The following is a 23,801-nucleotide window of genomic DNA, read 5'->3' on the forward strand; positions in this document are numbered from 1 at the left end:
TGTTTTAGGCATCCTTACAAACAAGCAGGCAGACCTCTTCCTCAACCCGGAAGTATCCCTGACTGGCACGGTACTACTGCCTGCAGAAATAGGTCTTGAACAAGTGCTCGGGATGTGGGAGCGAGTAAGGAGCATGTGAGCAAGCGCCAACACCAGTTTTCAGACAGACTGTTCATATTTCATTGCAGAGGTCTGGAAAGATTTTGACACTGTTGTGCAGAAAGCACTGTGTAGCCAAAAACACAAAGAGAAAACAACAATGATAATGAATACTGGACTTATCCTTACCAGATCCACTATACACTAAGAGCTTATTTGGGTAATTTTTTATTTGCAAGTTTCATTTGTAAAATACCTTTTTAAATTTATAACATCATGAAGATAATGTATTCTTGGTGTCATTGTACAGATGCAAGAGACTGAAGACCATGGAATGTAATGGACCAATCCAAAGTCACCCTTTAGCTTGTAGCAACACCTAAGCCTGATCCCTTTTAGATCTATCTCCATGTCATAGGACCTTAATTATCTAATGAATATGAGATGCAACTAGAAGATTTGGAACTCTGTCCTCTACTTTACTGGTAAAACTCACATTTATGGCAAATTTCTTGCCTCTTTAAATCCTATTTTTCTTGTTGTTTCATCCATAAATTCTAGGTGTCATCCCTTAAAGTTCAGTTCCTCTGAGGATCACTATGGGTCCCAGGTCATCTTGCTTTTGGTTTAAAAAAAATATGTAACATATCACTGAAATCAACATAAAGAATAAAGTGCAAGTTTAAGCACATCAAACAATTTTTCTTTGTTAGCAAACAATTAAAGCCACCAGTGGGCTTTCCTTGGGGAAAATATATTGTGAATGGAAGGCACGCTAGGCAGCATGATGGGTCACTGGGAAGAAAAGGGAAGCACATTGTCATCGACCACATACACTACCATGTATCAGAACTGGGCTGGGTATTTCATAGGCCTTATCTCACTGAACTCTCATAACAACCCAGAGGTTTAGGTTACTACTCTCATCACTTCACAAGAGTTTCAGTACTATGTCCAAGGTCACACTTGAATGAGTGGCCAATCCATGATTCACCTGGTCTCCACAGGTCTCTAGGCTGCGCGCTTCCTACAGTCTCAATGAAAAGAAAAGCCAATCCTGTTACATTTTCTTGTACCTAAGGGCTCTATTTGTTTGCTTTACCACTCCCTGCATGAAAAGATGTTTAAAGATTTCAAAGCAAATTGGATGAAATCACATGGTCCACTCTCTTTATGGGTAGAAAAAGCTGATTTCTTTGTTTTTAACTAATTTATGACAATGAGAAGAATGCATTAAAGGAATGTACTTCTATGCTACAAGTGGAGAATATCTTATAAATTATACCAAAGCCAAGGCTTCACCTTCTTTATACACAGTACATTTATTACCTTACAGCTTTTCTGATCATTCATCTCTCCAAAAATTCATCAACATAACTATACATTCTGTGATAACATATATACACATTATTTTTGAACTTTAATTAAAAAAGTTGTAGTTCCTTAGTGTGACTTTAATTTGCAATAGTCACATATATTTTTATTGCTTTTTAATTTTCTTTCTCCACTCTACGTTGACCTTGCCCCAGCCTTAACGAACTGCATACATGGAATGAATCCAGTTCTACACATAATTGTTTGTGTAACATGAGTCTTACTCACTGGGGCCTAACCTGGGCATGAGCTCCTCTGGGCCTGGGCGGTGTGGGAAGAGGAAACCCTTGCTGTCTTTGGCACAGGGCTGAGCGCTGCTCTTTAACTTCCAGGCACCATGTATCAGGCAGGTCTAAAACTCTCTGGCTGCTGTACTCTGTTCTGCCTCCTGCATAAGTAGGTATTGTCTCATGATTGTACACTAAAACTCTACTTCTCTCCCACAGACTATAAAAGATATATATCTATATCTATATATCTATATCTATATCTATCTATCTATCTATCTATATATATATATTAGGATGTATATCCTGCATCTATGTTGGTATTTTCCTCACTCTGTAGTAACTGGAAAAAAATGCTTAGTATTCAGATTTTCTCATCTTCTCTTTTTTTTTTTTGAACTGGGGATTGAACTCTGACCTTGTGCTTGCCAGGGATGCCAGGGAAGTGCTTATTCCACTGAACCATCTCCCCAGCCCCTCTCATCTTATCTTTTTTTTTTTTTTTGAACTGGGGATTGAACTCTGACCTTGCGCTTGCCAGGGATGCCAGGGAAGTGCTTATTCCACTGAGCCATCTCCCCAGCCCCTCTTATCTTTAGAGTTTATAAAATATTATTGTTGCTTTTCCCTAGATAAATGAAAACAGGCCAGACTAAAACATGTCTTTTTTTCTATATGTTATAAGTTTTAGCTCTCTAAGACATCCAAAATGGAGTGAGTATGTAGGAAAGCATCTTCCCTTGGAGCTTCTCTTTCATTGTCTATCCCAAGGGTGAAAGACCTTAAAGGAAAAATAAAATGCTGATGTTGGATGAAAAAAAATTATTTTTTAATGTATTTAATACAGGGTCTACAGGGTCTTGCTATGTAGATTGGACTTACAGTGATTCTCCTGTTTTTAGTTGCCCAAGTGCTGGGATTACAGGCGTGCGCCACTACACCCAGTCTTAATCACCACCTCAGCGAGTCCCAGGGGTGGGGCCAGCACAGCACACCAGGAATTGAAACAAAAAAGTTCTTATATACATGGAATCCCACTAACGCTTTGATCTGAGTACATGTGACAATAGGCAACAGTAGGCATTGGACATGCGAGGTAATGAAATAGACAAGCTATCCTTTCTTACTATATTTGCTCCATGATAGGACATTTAAGTTATTATCTTTATGTTAAAGCAAAGTGAAATCATCCTGGATTGTGTAAAAACTGCATAAACACTAAAATGATCATAAATACTGAAAAAAAACAAAAGCACACTTTAATAGTTTCAACTTCAAGTTTTAGCTTCCAAGCCACCACTGAGCAGCACCATAAAGAGGGCTGGAAGAAAACTGGAAGTACCACACTGAATTCAGATGGAAAAGTCAAATGAGTAAGCTCATATTGGCTTATCTAAAGGCAGATATTTTCCTCCAAAACCAAAATTGTTTTTGAAAAAAAATTACCTTCTAAATTCATTTTCATCTTTCAACAAAAAGAAACACTCATCTCCATCTTCATCTCCCTGATAGCACATGGACTCTAGAACTCTAAGCTCCCATCTTTCTGTTCTCAGTTGGTAGAACAAATAGAAACTCCATTTGTATGACCTGGCCCAGATGGGGCCACACTCTCTCTGGCTTGCTCTCTTAGACAGCAGGAAGCTGGCAAGCCATACAGTAAGGAGGAAAAACTGGCCTATCACTGATTAAATCATTCAGCATACGTACATATTCTTCCCAGTGAAATGCCAGGAATAGGGGAGTAACTGGAAGCATCGTAAAAATATAGTTTATAATATGTACAGCCTAACTGGGAAGGAGTTGTTAATAAAAGAATCACATAAACAAAGTGTCTCAGTATTATATAGGATCTATGTAAATAAATACTGTAGAAGGACACAGGGAGTCATGAGAGGCACTTAGGGTCAACCCTTCAAGCTTTCACAGCTTGCCTATGCGATGTGCCTCTAGGGAAGTTGAGTACATAGAGCACCTGGCAGTTGACACCACTGGGAACCACCATGTCCCCTGAAAACAAAATATTCCTCCAAACATTTTTCTCTGTGAAGTGATTTCAACCACCTTTCTCAGGTGGTTCTTCTTGCATCATGAAATCCCATGTTACACACTCTGCTTGGTATATAAAAGGCTACAGGGGAATTTTTAAGACTTTGTCAACTTATTGTTTTGCACTTACTTTGCTCATTGGTGGAAGACTGATTTTGCTCTAATTCATCTCGTATATTTATGTCTTTATTAAGCTCCATGGCAGCTTTGAATGGAAGAGAGAAACCAGTCATTGTGATTCTTCAAGCTAAGATATCTAGTGCAAAGCAGTCAACATTTCATTCCTTCTTTACTATCTCGTACAAAGATAAAGAGGAGGCACAATAATTCAATATTCATGGAACACAGGTTTGCCCTCTTTCTGACTCCAACCTCTCTGGTACTTCTCATTAAAGTAGCTATAGAAGATGTTCTAATTCATTTCATTTAAACCATACATGCTTGGTGCCAGTAAGTTGCCCAGGGTGGCCCCATATTATGATACTCAGGGGGGCACCATTTTTTTATACTAAGTGATTACTCAAATTCTAAATGTTGCGACAAAACGTTAATGCCTAATAACAGGAGATAAGAATATGGGAGCACAGTATTTAAAGTAAATCTATTGAGAAGTTTCTCTGGCCTTTTCCTTGACCCTGACCTCAGTGTCGAACCCAGATCTTTGTTTTACAAGGTTTTTAAGTATAATTTAGCAGTACATCTATGAGTTGTCCTTTGATCCACCAGTTCTGTTTGAGGACACAAGTCCAAGGAAAAATATTTTGGCACATTGTGATCATGGTTTTTTCTAAGTTTTTGCCAACTTCTCACACTTTGAAATAACCTTTAACTAGGAGAAGCGCATATGTAGCTAAGTCAGAATTATCATGTCGTGGTAATACCAGGGTATACAAATAGCACTGAAAATGTCAGCATTTGAACAGATTTTCTACTATGAGGGCAAAAAGATAAAAGTTAGCTGTGGTAAGGAGTAGAATGCAAGGTAGAAAACATTTATTAGCTAAATGCTACTAAGTCCCTTGAAAGTAAGAGAAGACATTTTACACAGGGAATTGAAGCTGTCTTAACATCAAAACAGTCATTAATGACCACTTTCAAGATAAATCCTCTTCCATCTCATCTATTTACTAGTAGTATCTCTCCCCAATATCAGCCACCTTGTCAATATCTACTTCATCAATCCCTCACTGATGTCAGAGAGCACTATACTAACAATGTGAGATGGAATTGGAAAGCTGGTGAGAATGCAGATTTTCATGAAGATAACTAGGAAGGAAAACAGCAGGATCATGAGCAAGGCCACAGAATCAAGACCGAGTGAAATTAAGGTAGTTGAACAAGAGAAAAGAGAAATGGTATTGTTCATGTGGCGTTGGAAAACTAAAAAAGAAATGTTCTGACTACTTTCTGACTTTGTACACAGATGAAAGTTTTTTCTTTTCATTGATTACAGCTAAAATTCTTGGATGTTACATATAAAAACCATATGATAGTGTAAAAGGAAAACAGAAATCAGACCTTTAAAGGCCTTGGAATCCAAAGAGCTACATGGTGGTGAGTTACCTGGTTTTTCATGATACTTCCTGTGTCCCAGACTTCACGGAATAGAAACCTACAAGTTGGAAACACTAACAGGAGCAGACAAACTAAGCCCAAATTGCAGGTTGCTGTAACAATGGGCCCGGCTCTTGGTAGACTTGATGATGGTTAAACAGTGAGGCAGATCTTCCTCCTCCTCTAGTAGCAAAGTCTATCCTAGCTTCTCAGACTGGTGTTAGTGCAGGCCAAAAGGAGAGCTTGTATTTTGAGCTTAATTTCAACATTATGCTCAGAAGAGCGCTTATACAGAGGTATAAGGGAGTTTCTCTTTCTCAATCAGGGTGCTATCTGCACAGGTCTAGTGGAGATTCTGAAACCCCAAGTGCCCCCAGCCACAGTGATGTGTCCCACTCCCACGCCACCTTCACTCCCTGCCTTGTGAATGTAGGTCAGTGGAACTTGGGGACTTTCACCTACATATGACAGTCAAGCTGCAGTGTCCTCCTTATCCTATTGTCTCGGTGCCAGATGAGGCCAACTAAAGCAGAGGACTTAAATAGGACCGAGAGCTTCACAACATAATGTTCTGCAAGTTATCAAACAGCAAAATAGAGTCTGTGATACCAAGAATAATGACTTGAATTAGTAATGATAATTATTTAAACTAAAGGTCAGTAAGCAGCTCTTAGGAAAATTAAGAAATACATAAAATATTTCCCTAAAATTCATTCCTCATCATCATGCAATCCTAAAGTTAAAAATTTATCAATATTGTATAATCACATAATTTTGCCATAAAACGTATATTATGCCAAACCCAAATTACTCTTTTTTGAAAAAATGTTGAATAGTTGAATAGTAAATATTGGTAGACATAAAGTAAAATATACTGCTCTTAGTTTTATTTTTTTGGAGATAAAGCTGCAATGATTTATTTTCACTATTGAATGTAAAATATTGGTTGTTTAAACATTAATTCCTTTTTAAAATGGAGATTTTCTAGGGGCATTCATCCTGAAACAAAGAGAATCTTTTATAAACAAATATGGGATGCTTTTCTTGAGCAAATGTTAGAGTCCACATTTTAAAGTCAGTTATGAATATGGACTTTGAATTTTCTAGAAGGTTTTTAAGAAAAAAAATTCACAGTGCAATTTTTTCCAACAAAGTAACTGAAGTAATTTGAATGGATACCATAGCTTTTGCCACAAAAACTGTTATAAAAATATGCAATTATAAGATAGAAAAAATTTGATTAAAATATATTGTTACTTTATGTTTATATAAATGTATTGAAGTATTATAGATATAGATGAGCTGTAAAAAACAATCAATCGAGGACAATAACCAACAATCCTGGAAATTTTTCAGACAAAAAAATTTGTATACTCAAGGGACACCATTCTGAATGCCACTGAAGAAGCTGCTTATGAATTCTCATGTTAAATACTTGCATTTACAAAAATTCTTCACATAAACTCTCTTTTAATGCCCTTCTAAAGTTCATCTGCTTTAACACATTCAGATATTTTCCCCAAATGTTGACAATACTGTTCAACAAAAATCCTAAGCTTAACCCTACAGAGTAAATGTCCATGCATTATTATTCCTAAACATTTAACCCAAATATTTATATTTCAAAAACAGACTTAAGAAATCTCTTATTTTTTACCTATGGCATCTAAAATGTTAATGTTTTATGTTTCTAAAAATTTAGTTCCATTACTTTAAGCTGAATGACGTGCCCATGTGTCACCATTTTTACAATTTGTACGTAGAAACATTCTAATGCAAGGGAACATGTTACAAATAAAGGAAAGAACGAAATGGCTAGTAAAGATAGGAATGTTTCCAAAAATGCTCCATTTTTCCTGAAACTGCACAGCTCTCTCAAAGAAAGGTGAATGTGGCATTATGCTGTGAGGTGGTGGCATTTTCGTGTTTCAACCCTTGAACAAAGCCCAATTTGGAAAACCCAAAAGCAGTTAAAACAACAACAACAACAACAAAAAACCCTGGAGAACAACTTGCAGTTCATCAATAGAAGTGAACTGTCCAGGATCCTTGGTGGCTGGAATCTCTTTCCCGCTGATAGGAATCCCCATAAAATGCAAAAATCAATTGCAGTACTTAAAACTATACCAATTATTGTCCTATGTGAGAGCATCGTAAATGCCTCCTTTCATTTAACCGCATATGACTCTGCCTCTCCAAAGGAATTTCTTTTTAAACCAAAGGTAGGAAAAAAATTCACGAGTTAGCTGCAGTAGGTACGTGTCCCTTGTATAAGAACGAGTACTGCATTAGCTCACATTTACTAGGACTTCTTCATATGGCAAGCATGGTTCTAAGCTTTTTCTATGCAGATTATTAACTAATTAGAACACCAGCCCTAGAAAATGGTTAGTATATACAGCCTAGGATTGAGAAGGAGTTAGAATGACCATTTGAGAAACATTTGTTTACAAATACAATTTTGGCATTAACTAGTTCCATTGAGTGTCCTTTTGCTCACTTTTACAGTAGACATAAAATAGCACACACCTTCATAGGGCTGCAGTGAATTAGATAAAGTCAGTGAAATTCTCAGAACCTTATCTGCTGGAGCCACCATACGCCACACAACTGTTATGATCACCAGTTTAGAGATTAAGTGGAGGGTCTTATTTCTTAATTACAATATTACTGCTTCTATTTTTTATGTTATTTAGGAAGTTCTGCAACAAACATGTGTACAGGAACACTCTCATTTCTTCTGTGTTTCAAATGGACAAGCCCAGAATCACCTATGTACTTTTGTAAATAAATAGTTTGTAAGTTTTTCTGCTAGTTTTGTAGAATGGTATTTTTGTTTACTTCCCTTATATTTATTTGAGCCCCCCTTTTTTTTCTGGATTGTTTTATCATGAAGAATATATTTTCTTTCTTTCTTTCTTTCTTTCTTTCTTTCTTTCTTTCTTTCTTCCTTCCTTCCTTCCTTCCTTCCTTCCTTCCTTCCTTTCTTTCTTCTCCTTCTTCTCCTTCTCCTTCTCCTCCTCCTTCTCCTTCTCCTTCTCCTCTTCCTCCTCCTCCTGCTCCTCCTCCTGCTTCTTCTTCTTCTCTTCTTTCTTCTTTTTCTTCTTCTATTCATTCATTCATTCATTCATTCATTCATTCATTCATTCATTCATGTACTTATTTGGTACAGGGTCTCTCTACGCAGCTCAGACTCGTACTGATCCTCCTGTCTCAGCCTCCTGAGAGCTGGGGCTATAGGCATGCATCACCACGCCCAGTCTCAGTGGCAGGAACGGCACACCTAGGGTTCTGATGCCCACACAACATGCAGCACCAGGGATTGAACCTCGGTCCTTGTGCTTGCTAGGCAGGCACTTATACTGTCAAGCTATTTCTCCAGCCTGATTTTATCTATTTTAAATAACTAGATTTTACTTTTCTGCTGGTATATGCTGTGTGTATATGTTTGTTAGTTTGGTAATTTCTACTCTTGTTTATACAAACTTTCCCAAATTTTAGTCCATTCTATACCTAAATTTGAATATTTATGTCTCTATTTCTGTTATCATTCTTTGTTATAAGCACTTTGGTCTATATATTTCTATACTCTAATATTCATTTTCTATGTGTTTGTCTTATTGATAATTGAAAAAAAAGTTGAAATTTTCCACTATGATGGAAGGTTAGGGTTTTGCCCTGTACTTTTTAAAATATGTATATTTGATACAGGGTCTCACTACACAGCTCAGACTTGTAGTGATCCTCCTGTTTTCAGCCTCCCCAGCACTGGAATTACAGGTGTGCACCACCATGCCAAGTCTGGGTGGCTGGTACAGTGCACCGGGGGACAGAGCTGGTTGAACCCCGGTCCCTGCACTTGCCTAAGCAGGTGCTTAGTCTGCTGAACTATCTTGCCAGCCATTCTCTATAATTTTTATTAATGTTTGCTTTATATATATTTCAATATATATGATTATTAATTCACAGTTATATATATATACCTTCTCAAACAAAGGTAACAAAAGTAGAGAACATTAAGTCCAACATTAAATAAAACTTTGCTAATGGCATATACTCTTTGCATTCTCAACCCTGATCAAAATCCATTTCTGTCATCTTCTTGGTATTTTAAAATGACTTGGACTGTCTTGTTATAGAATGATTATTCTGCATGGATAAATAGATCACAATCTGCCATCAGGTGAATATCTGTATATTTCTTTCTTTCTTTCTTTCTTTTTTTTTTTTGTGGAACCAGGGACTGAACTCAGGCCCTTGTGCTTACCAGGGAAGTGTTTATTCCACTGAGCCATCTCCCAGCCCTATCTGCATATTTCTTATGATAAATTTTGCCTCAGTTACTAATTAGATTCTAAATTGTGACCAAACCTGTTTTTGAGGAAAATATTAATGGCATACTCTCATAAAATAATTTCTCACTGTTCATGATGGGACTGAGACGCTTCTCGAAAACCATGTTCCATAACCAGCCATGGAGCTCCATAATATAGCAGACTACAGCCTCCTTAGAATCTCTTCACATCCATCCAACAGAGCAAAGGCAATGGAAGCCGAGTCAAGATTTTTCCTTCTTTTTCTTTTCTACCTTGCTTCCTGTGTTCCAAACACATGTCGTAAGTTTGAAATACATGTACAGCCTTAATTACATTTAGCATCTGGCAGCTGCTGGCTTCCAGAGGGCTGGTGAGTCACGCTCAGCCAAAGTAAAAAAAACAAATTCAGGAATAGAAGACAGAAACTGGCTCAACAGGGTAAAAGAAGGCTGTCATCAGAGCTGAAATATCTCACCTTCAGCACTTCTATATCCAGGATACACAACTGATCAGTTTCCAAAATGCCAGAGATTAATTCTCCACTAAAATCTATCATCCCTTATGTGCTTAGAGCTAAAAACCAAGGCTCCTATGACTATCACACCAACAAATGATAGGTGAATTTGCATGCAATGCAAACAACAGCTTCAGGATTATTCCAGCAGAGGCATCAGCTGATGGAGTTCTACAAAACAAGGTCTTCACACTACCTACTCAAAACTGTCACCACAGTTAGATGTGTCAAGTGATTTTATTTCTATACCGTTTGTCTCAATATTCTTTGAAAGAAATGTCACCTGAAAAAGTGGCCAAAACCCCCATAAACTTCTAGTATGGCTCATCATTTGCCACAAAATAGCAGTTTATGAATAAAAAAGTATTACAGACAACATACTTGGCCTTTATTAAAAGGAGTTCTCAGGTTACAAATGATAGAGTTACAAAAACACTAAGAAAATATAATATAATGTTCTATGTTATTTTAGAAACTTGTATGTAACTGGATGATTCTGGACTGGAGCACATACAGCAAACTCTTAAAGATAATTATTTCTGGAGATGGAGGGAGAAGAATAAAATTGAGAAAGAAGATATGATGTAAATTGGACAAAATATTAACTATTATTAATTTGCAGTGATACACACTGCTTCCTTCTCTGTATATTCCCTTTCAGGTTTTGATCCCATCAAGTCAAAATTTTAAAAATATTGTGTTTCAATCGCTCGTCCATATTTTAAGATATTTGTGATATATTTTTCCTACTAGGTGACAGCCCTCGGCATTTCCACATTCATATCTTGAATTATGATATATACCTGAAGGAATATATCAGTTTGCATGTTTTAAAAATTCCAGTCAATGGTGTTTTGAAACAAAGGTCCCTGTAACAAAATCATTGTGACTGCTACATTTCCAGGGAGCTCATGCTCTTGCTGGGCTCTTTTCTCCTCCAGGAGAGCGGTTATGTGCTCATGTGGGTAAGTGCACTTCGGAAGCTTTGAGTCGAAACTTGAATTCTTACTCTGCCACTTACAGTTTGCTCATATTCAACGTGATTAATTCCCTACTACCGATCTTCAGTCTTCTCATCTGCAACATAATCTTAATACTACCTATGCGGATAAGGTTGTAAAATTAGAAGTTATCTATGCCAATAGGATTCTTGACAATATGGCTAAAACACAGCAGAGACTTGATAAAACATTTGAGAAAATAATGCAAGGTAACAGTTGTGTTAGAAACACTGACCCCTATGAAAATGTGTAAGTCTTCATTCCTGTAATCAATATTCATTCATGAAGTAGGGATACCATGGGGAGAAAGACAGCTGACTACCTGGAGCCAGAAGAATAATAAATAAGCTGTAAACCCTACAAGAATATGATTCTGGGCCTGGCTGGACCAAAAAAGAGAGCCTTACTCATTCTGGCATGCTTTCTTGCATTGGAATAATATTCACTGGTGCTAAGTGCTAAGCCCATTCTAAAAGCTTAAGATACATCAGAAAATAAAATTGATCAATAGCTCTGTCCTTATGGAGAATATATTTAGCTATTGTAGACAGTGAATGGTTTATATGATAGAATGGTTTATATGATAGAAGTGAATGGTTTATATGATAGAATGGTTTATATGATAGAAAGTTTTGTATGTAGGATCTTAAAAAGATGATACATTCTGTGACAGGAAAATAAAGTAGAACAGTTTAAGGCCATTGGTGAATATTTTCAATAATTTGATGTGGAGAACTCACTGAGAAAGTGACTTTTAAGCCAAGTCTTCAGGAGGTTGAAGAAGTCAGCTTCTCCAGCATCTATCTGTGCAGAAGGGCCATGAAAGAGTATGCCTGACATATTCTAAGAATAGGAAGGAGAATTTTTTGAGGCAAGAAGTTTGCAGCAAAGACATAACCTTATAGCAAATGAGAAACCAGGATCCTGTAGAGAGATTTAAAAGCTTAGTTTTTACTCAGAATGAAACGGCAAGCTGTTCTACTGTTTTAGGATATTTCAATGATATCATCCAATCTACCTAGCAAAGGACTGCATTGATCATTGTCTTGGAACATTAAAGAAAAGAGAGGCAAGAGTGGAACTGAGACGATCACGTAGGACACAGTGATTATGCACCATCTGGGTGGAAGTGTTGGAATTGTGGCCAGAAGTGAGACTTGCTGGTGAAATTGCACATAGGACTTGGTGTGAAGAGAGGGGTAGTAAGTAGGTGGGGCTGCCATCAATGAAGTGGGGAAAGTGACAAGTTGAGCCGAGCTGTGTGTGGCACAGTGTGTGTCCACGCTTGTGCACAGACCAGGATTCAGAGGCATATGGAGTTTGAATTGTGTATCTAATATACAAGTGGAGATGCTGATACAGTAGCTAGACATACTGGAAAGAGGTATAATATGAGAGAAAGGTTTTAGAGTCAGTAACAGATAGATTCGGATTGGTGACTGGGTGAGATCACAAGTCTGGAATAACAGCAGAGAGGAAAGCACTAAAGCCTGAGCCTTGCACACTGAGAGGCTCAGATGTAGCCCCTGAGCACTCAGTGATTTAATTTAAAATGCTGGAGCAAAGAGGAGAACACAATAAAAGAGCAAGTAGTGTAGAAGAAAAAAATCATAAAGGTAGGGCAGAAAAGAGGTAAGAAAGAATTGAAGAGGAGAAAACTCCTGTTTTAAGTGTTACTAATAGGTCATCAACATGAGAACCAAAATGCTAGCAATTATTACAACGCAGCATGGTCATTGTTGGGGACATTGGGAAGGACAATTATATGGGGGGATACAGTCATCACATGATTAGGCTGTGACACTTAGAAAATGAGGGAGAGAAATCAGAGGCAACAAGATTGACAAATCTGAGACTGGTTGCACATGGGAACGGGGGCGGGGGGCAGGAAGAATAGAGAAGTGAAGGACAATAGCAGGATATTTGTGTGCTGGTAGTAAGGGAAGAATGGATGATTTAAGACAGATGCAACTGAACTCCAGGAATAACTTACAGGAGGCCAGTGGCACTGTGCACAAGGAAGGGTTCCAGGTAACAGTAGAAGCTGCCCATCTGCAGCTGCAGGCAGCAAGATGCAGCCGGAGGATGCACAGACCAAGATGTGCAGATGGTTGCTGTAATGTGGCAGCCTGCTTAGATGTGAGCCTAGGAAGGGGGTCCCAGAGCAGCAGTAATAAACCTGGGGTCCTGGGCTGCAGCTGGCTGTTTTTATCACTGAAAACACTAAAAGGTTTGCTATCACTGCTATAGAGGCTTAGGAGACAGCAGAGGGAATGAGGTTGACATCTACAAGAATTAGAGGTGCATAGCCCATTGACTTTAGTACCATTGCAGAACACCATTAGGAACTATATGAAATTTAACGAATTTCAAAAAGTTCTGGGAACAAATGATTTAAGTACATATATAACACTGAATTCATCACTTACTAGGGCTATCTTAACTCACATAGAAAAATTAAATTATGGGGAGTACCCTGACTTTTTCTTTAAAAATGAGATACATAGTACAGTATAGAAACATTGTCCTTAGAAAGAATGGCTCCCATGTTAGGAAGAAGATTAAAGTATTTAGGGCCTCATTAATAAATGAACCACATTATTCCTTAACTGTAAGGTCCAACTATAGTACTTTAGTTAACATTATGTAACAAGTTTCTGCTTTTCATCAGATAAAAGTATAATCTTAGAGACAAAAGGCCAGAATCTCAGAACATTGGAATTGACATTTTTAGATCCCGAGGGACTGAAACCATGAAAACGACAACGACAATCACATGTCAATTTCAATCAGGTTTTCTTTCTAAAGCCAAGTAATCTGCTGGGCATAGTAAGCACAATGCACACTGAAAGCTTTAAAGTCTTAAAATCAGAAAAAAAAAATGGTTGGGAATGTTTCATAGAGAAGAGTATTTCTTTTTTCATAATAACACAGTTGTATTTTTTTTCCCCATGCTGAAGAAGACACCCAAGGCTCATACCCATGCTGGGCAAGAGTTCTACCTCTGAGCTACTTTCACAGCCGCAGTGTGAGGAAGATGTGGCTGACAAAGGGCAACATGCCCAGGGCCTACGTGGCTGACAACAGAGTCCCCTGTCTCCCATGGAATCCTTATGATACGGAGTCCAAAATCACTAGAAATCAAAACATCTATTTCCTAAAAAACATGTTTTTAAAAAGAAACCTGGATTGTGTTCTAATATTGTTATCATTCTGGAATGCAAAAATAACACATTTCTCTGTTGACAAAAATCAAATCCTGTGGCTACTTGGCTTTTCCGTGGCTCAGGAACGGTGCCTGAGCTCTGTTGTCGAGGGCTCTGGCAAGGCAGGCCCCGCGATAATATCATCCTGCCTCTTCTAATTAGTGGAACAACTGTTCAGTCATCACAGGCAACTTCCTTGGCTCTTCCACGTTCTCCCAAATTATCCCCCAGAATCCAATGACTCTACCAGCTCCTACTATTTCGTATTCAGAGAAGACATTTATCAAAGTTGTTCCTCCTCCCCACCCCCCAGGGATGCAGGCTTAGGACTCAATAGCAGCATCCAGGAAAGTTCTACCCTGAGAAGCACAGAATAATGGGAGCTTCCTGAGTGATCTCGAAGTCACGAGGCACACACCTCGCAGACAGCAGAGCTTTCACAGCATGTCTTTTGCATCTCTGGGCCTTTAAAAAATGGGTCTGTTCCGACAGACCATTTCTTTGCTAAAGTGCCACCTTCTCCTAACAAAACTGCTCTATCTCTAGAATGACAGGCAATGAAAGCCAATGTGACAATCGTCTTTTGTTGAGATGCTCCATCTTGCTGAGCCTCTCCAGGTGCTTTATGCAAAACATTTGTACTTCCTGACACTGTCTGGGTGTCCATCTAAGAAGACACACTTCCCATAGCATGAAAGCTTTGCCTTCAAAGAGGACAGTGGTTTTATCTGCTACCTTATGAGGCATGAACAGACCACTGAAGAAATTGCTGTGTGGCTGGCCCCAAGTCTGCTAGTCCCATGTCACTCGGGGTTAGGAGCCTCATTAATTCCTGTGCTCTCATTTCAGGTTGGTTAGGGATCAACAGCAGATTATTATTTCAAACGCTTATTTCTTGCTTCAATTTCCTCTCCCTTAGAATTGGCTCCAAATCACTTTCTCTTGTGTGCAGTGTGCTCAATCTCTATTCGGATAAGGAAATCAAAATAGTCCTTTCAGAAAACCTATCCATCAGCATTATCAGGAACGCACCCCACAAAGGCTTTGGTTGACTTGCCTGCATATCTGGCAGGTGTTAGGCATCTTTGTGCTTAAGTCCCCCCAAGAATAGCTGCCATTATGCCGCACACACAGCCCCAAGGGTGCCTACTGCTCATGTTTCAAACTGATTAGTTCAATTCAGCCCTACAAATTGACAAAAAGGTGTGCTAAGAATCAACTGGGGATACAGAGTCAGAGCAGTAATGTTCCTGCTTTGGGAGAGATCACAGTCTAGTAAGGAAGATAAAGGTATAAATATAGAACTGCGATACTATAGCTCGCTCCTGATAAGTTTATTTTCCATTCCACTTCTATAGGCATAAGTGAGAGGGAGGAACAAGGATAGGAGTAATTATTTTTTTGTCTTTTAGAAACCAGATTCTGGATGAGGCAATGCAGACTTGGAGAAGCTGCTTAAGCCTGAGTGTTCAGGTACTTCTTAAATAGGTTAAGAAAGTGGGAGCTCTTTGCTAACTCATTCAGCAATCAGTGATGGTTTAATATTTGAGGATCATGTGCTAAGTGTAAATAAATACTGGTTTAGAAATAGTATGAATGTAAAAAACCTCATATAATCCTAAGAACAAAGCTATGAGAAGAGTATGAAGTTCAAAAGAAAGAACTAAGATTCCTAAGGCCATACAAAGAGGAGGTAGAAAAACTGTGGCTCAAACATTTATCTTTTCTTTTTTGAACTTCAAAGCACGTGCTCTCTCTCACATGCCATGCTTTCTGGTTGCACCTAAACACTTTCAGCATTAAGTTTTGGTGATTATGGACTGACAAGGTATAGTGCCACTTAAACCAGTTCAGACTGGAAGTCGGGCTGGGTGGGGAGGAAGGAAAGGATTGGCTCTTCAGAGCAAAACAGCAATGACGCTCTGCTACAAAATGGCTCTAGAATTCATTAACTGTTTTCTTCCAACTGTTCAAATCAACAAAATTAATTTGTGAAGTATCAAAATGAGTTAATTTTTTTCCTCCCTTCTTTTTCCTTCTCCCTTCCTTCCTTCCTTCCTTCCTTCCTTCCTTCCTTCCTTCCTTCCTTCCTATCTGTCCCAGAGCTGGGGATGGAACCCCAGAGCCTTCTGCATGTTAGGCAAGTACTCTACCACTGAGCTATATCCCCAGACCTGGGTTTATTTACCTGAGTGGTTTTCTTGATATAAATAATGTAACAATGGGGACAGCAACATAAAAAGTGAAGAATGTAACGAAGCAGGACATTAAGCATTGCTTGGTCTTGGTAAGCAACTGGCACAAAGCAACATGGATGGAGACTTTCTAGTCTGTGAGCTGTTCTCTGTCCAACCTCAGCTCCCCCTTTGGAAATTCTGGCTGATCTTAATCACTATAAATACAGGATGCAGAACAGTAGGTCTCCAAAAAATAACTGCTGAATTAATTAGTTAAATTAAAGAAATCAAATATAGTAAAAAAACAATGTCCCAATTCTATCAATCAGAAAAAATGTATAGTTTTTTTTCACTGTTTTCTGCCTTTTTCTTCTTCAATTTCTCAGTGCCTTTTGTCTCTCTATATTTTAATACAGAGAACTGATACATTACAGAGGAGAAGCAAACTTACATCAATGTTGCCAGCCTCTGAACACTGCCGTATGCAAACCATACAGTTATTATATCTTCAAAGATAATAAAAAAAAACTTCATATAATTCACTGCCATCATGTGGTCACTAAAAACTAAAAGATTTGAAAATATATTTAAAATATAGGTATATGTGTTTTTATTTTCCAGCATGATACCAGGTTATGTTTCAACCAGGAAATTATCTACCCCACTCTCCACATACCATAGAGCCAAGTTCCCCATGTTACACTGATTTTGAAATGTTCAGCACTATTTATCCCTTTTTTTATAGTTCATAGAAAGACATGGCTCTAAGACCTTATATAACAAAAAGTTTATTTATGTATTTATTTCTGCATGGCATGTGCCGATGAGCCGGGCTGCTCAGCAAGCAGTTCGCAGATTAGACGCATGAGCATGGTTTCAGGCAAGCCTCCCTCATGTTTCTGCGCATTGGCTGATAAACACTTCAAAGTAAACCGCTCATAAATATGAAATGAAAAGCCGAGGAGTCGTTATGTGCAGCTTTGAGATACAAATCTCTTTATTCCCTTCTGAAGTGGGGTTTGATTGACATAATGAGCCATAGATCCTGTCCAGGGACACACTGCCTTTTCCCCTTTTTCTCTGGAGACAGGGAGACTTTAAAGAAATCCACTTCAGAACTTGGTGATAGACAGCTTACTTGAAAAAATAATAAAGTTGAATCTTATATTAAATAACTTATTATTTTGCGTTAATGCTGACTTTGACAACCATGACATATGTCAAAGTTTGACTACACATCCTCACAAAGACTTTATTAGCTACAATTCTAAGAAGAAGATTGCCCCAAATAAAAAAAAATAAATAGTAGCATCATCTCTCATCCTGTATGTATTGTTGCTATGTAGATCCTTTGTCTGGTAAGAGAAACACTGCTGCAGAAATTAATTCTGAGCAAGAGCCTAAAGTCCTGGTAGCTAACAGGCTAGAGAGCAACATAGGCAATGGGGGGTTAATTATTACGGGAAACCCATCATATTCATAAATTCTTCCACAAGGGAAAGGATCACACAACAGAACTTTCAATGAAAAACAGGTTGAAGAACACTGGGAATTACGATATGTTTAAAAATTGCCTGAAAAAGATAAAAATTTCAACAGTTAGCTAATCATTCATCAAATCACATTCTGCAAATTCCATTAATGTATATAAGCTAGGCAGATAACACGAAGGAGCACAGTAAGCCCGAGCACAAAGCACTGAGGAGCAGAGGGGTCTGTGGCAAAAATGGACGAGACTCCTAGGTCCAAGAAGGTGGCTGTGACAGTGGCACCGATTTTTGTCATTAAAGGAACTGGAACTATTTTCTAAGTGTGCTAGAAAGCTGGAGTCTAGATTTTATGTGATATTTATTCCTCTTTTAATGATGACAAAGAAAAAAGCAATTTTATTTATTTACTTATTTATTTAGCAGAACTGGGGATTGAACTCAGGCCCTTGCACTTGCCAGGGAAGCACGTATTCTATGGAGCCATTTCCCTGGCCCAGGAAAAAGCAATTTTAAAAGCCCCCGAAGTCTCAGCATTCTGGGAGGAGGAGGCAGTAGAAATATAAATTGAAGTGCAATCTGGGCCACTTAGTGACTTAGTGAGATCCTCTCTGGAAAAAGAAAGGCATTTGAAATAAAATAAGTCACTGAGCTGCCTGTCTGCAGTTCTTAGATTCTTTGCAATGATTATTGAAATATGTTTTTGTTAAGAAATGAAAAAAGAAAAAGGAGGGAGAAAAGTTAAGACCTTAAATGAGGGGATGTCGAGGAAGGGGATCCTCAAATTATCCCCTCCAGTGGTTTCTATTTCTTTTTCCAGCATCTGCGGGGGTACAGTGAGCACGAAGGGTCTGATCAAGCGTCTCCCTCCCAGAGCCCCTGCAGTCACAGCTTCATGGGCCACAAAACTTTTATAAGATGCTAAGTAGGATGATTTTAAACACAATGGTTCTCAGAGCCCTGCTCTGCCATTATTTACAGGGTTAGCTGTGGGTGGCGAGTTTTTATAAAAGTTTTACTGATAGAATTTGCCATAACTTAGTATCCTCATGATAGTACAGCTTTTGGGTCTCTGTTTATTTGTATTGTAATTAAAAAATAATGCAAGTATCACAAGTAATTATTTTGACATAAAAGATTAGTTGGTCAAAATCTAATGCTATAGCATCTTTCAATGTAAGTCATGCTGCCTAATAAAAAACAAATAGCATGTTCTTATACAAATGAGAAAAGAGATAGTAGAATCATTTTTAAAATGAAAGCATACATATATATATATATATATATAAATTCATATACACCATGCTAGTGTCTGAATAATATCAGCCATCACACCCTAACATAACCTCCAAAATAAGATGCAAAGTATATATATATATATATATATATATATATATATATATTTATAAATATAGAAATGTAAATACATATAGTATAATTTGTGCTTATGGTACACATCAGTATATAGACATCTGCATTATGATAGCAATAAGAGAATGGAGAAAAGAGAAGTGCTCTGTTTGTGTGTTTACCAAATACAGAGACACAAGAACAACAAGAATGATCTTTGAATAATCTTGAGCTTCTATTAAGATCCACAACTGTCTCCGCTTCGAGCTAGGAGGAATTGTGCAGCACAGTGCACAGGGGCTTTGGAATCAGACTAAATAAAGTTCAAATCCTGAGGTTTCTTAACTCTGGGACTTTGGGTAAATTTCCTGGCCTCTCTGAATCTCACTTTTCTCATTTATAAAACAAGGATGATCATATCAGCCGCCCTGAGAAGTGTAGAACGTAAGTCACATCTGGGAGAAGCAAACTGGAACTACGGGGTACTGAGCCCGAGTCCTTCCCACGTGAAGCTGGATTCCAAGCAGCGGTTGCTCGCGGCTGGCGGTGGAAAATGAAGCCGGAGTATCTTCCAGGGATGAAGGAAGAGTATTCGTACCAGGTGGTAGGGACCAGCACGGAGCTCAGAAATTCATTCTTGCTCCATGCGGTAGTACACTTTAATGGAGTGGCTTTATGATTTTTAAATTATACCTCAATCAAACTGTTAAAATTGTAAACAGTTGGTGCGTAAGTGCTTCAGTGCATGTGTGGGAACTGCAGGCAGCAGTATCCAGAACACAATAGAACCAACCCCTGACAGGTACAACACGGAGCAGATGCAGGTTGAAATGCATCTGCTTATTCCACAGCATGAAGGGGAGAGAGAGATCTGAAGGTGCCAAGAAGATGATATTATTACAATGCCGTGACTTTCATTTTGATTCCATTACCAAGGTTTTGTGGCTAAAATATTCCTAGAATAATAGGTACTCATTAACTTGGCCTTGAAGAAACACGAAGACACTGTCCTCTGGGATTAAGACACTCCATGTTAACCACCAGAGTAAAAAGAATAGCCTTTCTAAGAATAAATCTATATGGGAATAATTTTCCATCGTGGTTTCTTTTTTGTTTTGTTTTAATCCTCTAGACTGAAAATAGTTTGATTAAACAGGCTGCACTGGGATCATGTATTCTGTCTCATCTAGGAAAAAAACAGCTGTCAGTCACACCGCAGCTCTCCTCCCACAGTCCCTGGTGGCCAACCTCAGCAAGCTGTCGCCAGGATAAGCACTCCTCAGGGAACTGCCAGCGCGTCATGGCCTGCAGCTGAAAAGCAGCCATTCCGCTCCCTCAGTCTATTAGCCCTTTGACTTCCTTCCTTCATACAAATATATAAATATAATGCTTAAGTGAATGATTATACTGTCCCCAAAGAAATTTCAATTAAATACTTGGAATCCTTAGGAATAGCACCTGAGGGGATTCCCAAACAGAGCTGCAATTTGTTATGTATTATTAAGTCTGGCCTCGGATTGTAAATCTCCTATTTTCTCTTAATGTTAGCTGGAGCCTTCTTGAATCATCTCTCATATGATTTGAACAATTCTTTCCCAAACTCTAGGTAGGAATGGGATAATGGAGATGTTCGCAAACAATAAGCCCTCTGGTCCCGAGTGAAAGGGTGATAGGAATCCTGCCTTGCTGCCAGAGTTTTGGAAGGGATCCTTTCCATCTCTTCTCAGAGAAAAGCAAAGGGCATTAGAAAATGCCGGATCGTTGCCTTCTGTATTGCACCAAGCCTGGTAGTCCTGGGACATTTCCCCTATGAAAGTCAGTTACCGGTGTTCAAATTCCACAAACAGAAGTACTTTGTCTAAGTTACTTCTGTATGTTCAGCATTCAGAGCTATCCTGAGCATAGAGATTGAGATTTTCTTATAAATAAATGCAAGTGAACTGACAGAGGAAAGCAAAGAATAAAGGGAGAGAGACAAAGGGTGAAAGATGAAAAGTTATTCTGACTTTTCTTTGCAGCCCATCGGACTTCCCATTTGATCTCTATTGCAACTCCAGCACCTACTCATCAATTTTTAAAGCATTTGGTTCAAAAATTTTCAAAATATGGTGGGATTTATTTTAGTCCAAAATTCTATTTTAAAAGAGAAATGAGAACAGTGTGCTCACAAATGACTTCTTCCAGGTAACTCATTGTTTGGCAAATTGGGTAAAAGGCACTTGACAACTGGTCAAGGTCTTTACGTCCTATGCTTGGTAGAATTTCATCAAGTATTTCTGGGAGCCGCATTTCCTGTACATTACTTTGAGAGAATTTACTCAGGCACCAGATATTTGGTAAAACTCACATTATGCTTTCCTCTTACTGATTACTTGTTTTTCCATTCTGTGTTATTCGGTTGATTTAAACGATCAGAGCTAATCAGATTATATTCAGAGATAAAAAGAAAAATGTTCCTTCTCAAAAAAATTTCATGCAGGTCAACAGGTTACCAAATAACATCCCCTGCTAGGTTGAGATTCTATGATTCATCCTATTTGATTTGTCCAAATATAGTTTTTAAAGAAAGCAAGAATATTAGGTCCATTGGAACATTGGGGCCTATGCCAGTTATTTAACATCATATTAATAAAAGATTTTAATGCCTGTAAAAACCTTATTTCTACCAAAAGCAATATATGTGTTACTATAGCTTGAAGCATCCATTTCCCTAGTAAAGAATCAATTTCAAATCTTCAGAAAATTAAAAACAACAATTAAGTATAATTTAAATAAATCTATTATGCTTAATACCATTTTTCTCCCTGTTGTCTGTGCATACCTACAGTCCCCAAACTGAACATACTTGGTGCATAAATACTGAATGACAGAGGTGAGTGTGAAGACAGTTCTTGCTGCCATGAGCTAGCTGCCTAAAATTCCTACTGATGCTTTCTTTACAACAGACAGCAGTCCCAAGAGAAAAAAACACAGGTTAGGCAAACCAGGGGCAGGTGATAAAGGACCCCTTCTTTATGTCTCTTTTAAAAGGGTGACAGCATTGTAGTAGAAGACGCTGCAGAAGCTGCGATTTTTCTATTCACCTTCAAAGGAAACTATCCAGCCATTTCTTCTGTATCTCTATATCCCATTTCCAGGCTAGCATACCACGACGACAGAGGAGACTGGATGGTTTTAAAAGCTTAACATGAGCAACTTTCTCCAGTCTCTTACCATCAGCTGCAGGTGGCGACAGGTGCTTCAGCCCTGCTCTCCACTGGATCCAGGTGTTCCAGAATGTGGCTTCCAGAAATCAAAGAGCAGAAAGACAGCTTAACATCTGTTGTCTAATTCTGGGGTGTGCGCTGTGCTCTGCGATGCCTTTTCTTGTCACCGATACCAACAGTCAGATGGAGGTAAAAGAAATGAGACACTGAACTATAAGACCCAAGTCCTTGCCGCTGATTAGAAAGAGTGATTGTCACACAGTCATTTCAGTGGCTTTATTGAGGACTTTTGTTGTCATTTTTGATATTATTCAAAGGGACATACTCTTGGTGGATCACCAAAAATTGCCTAGTTAGCTGAATATCTATTTTCTCCTTTACAGAAGTTAACTTCATTCCAAGCAGAGATAGTTTTCTTCTTACAGCTTTTGGTCTAGCCAGTGAATCTCAGTTCAAAAAAGCAAATATATGTATAAACTTTTAAAATCATCCATATATATATATATTCATATATTCTACTCACAAACATATATCCATTATTTCAGGAAAAGAAAAACTTGCACATTTTGATAATAAATTTACTGGGACATCACTAACGAGATTAATACAAAGTAACTTTGATCTCTATATTTAGTTAAAAAAGGTGCTCAAAAGAGTTGCTATTAGCATCCAAACATTTTCTTTTCCAGATATATGAATATATTTTTGTTCTATCTCAAGACACTTAAAAGTTCATCCTAGTTTGACTTTTAGGTAAGTAAATCAGAAAAAAAAATAAGCAATTTTATTCACAACTAGGATGACTCAGTTTGAGGTGATAATTTTAAAGATTTTTCCCAGTTATAAATTTAATACATTTTATAATAACAGTTTTATTCCTCCATCTACTTATCTATTTTTAGTTAATTTGGTTTGAACTAAGGGACTCACCCACCCTAGGTAAGCAGCCTACCACTGCGTTACACCTGCAGCCTTGATAAAGTTGTTATATCATGAATATTGTTTGTGCCAGTGCAACTGGTCATCCAATGCCCACTCACCTCAACTGCTGTATGCTGTTTCTCAGCTAGATATGCCAGAAGTAGGCCATCACAACTTAGGGTTTAAAAAAAATAAAACTAGATTATAATCTTCATAAAATAATCAACCTAATCATGAATGAGCTTAGCTTTAAATTGCAGACAGCTACCAACTTGACTTCTGATATTTTCCTAATACCTAGGAATACTACACAAGAAAGT

General features: G+C 38.1%; 1 protein-coding gene across 6 annotated transcripts in view; it reads right to left on the reverse strand.

The window, feature by feature from the left end:
• The window catches only part of Tenm2 (teneurin transmembrane protein 2), a 935,290-nt gene that overhangs the window by 859,761 nt on the left and 51,728 nt on the right, over positions 1-23,801 (reverse strand). The window lies entirely within an intron of this gene.

This window comes from Octodon degus, unplaced genomic scaffold, assembly GCF_000260255.1.
Source record: "Octodon degus isolate 3935 unplaced genomic scaffold, OctDeg1.0 scaffold00085, whole genome shotgun sequence".
In the NCBI taxonomy this organism is placed as follows: domain Eukaryota; kingdom Metazoa; phylum Chordata; class Mammalia; order Rodentia; family Octodontidae; genus Octodon; species Octodon degus.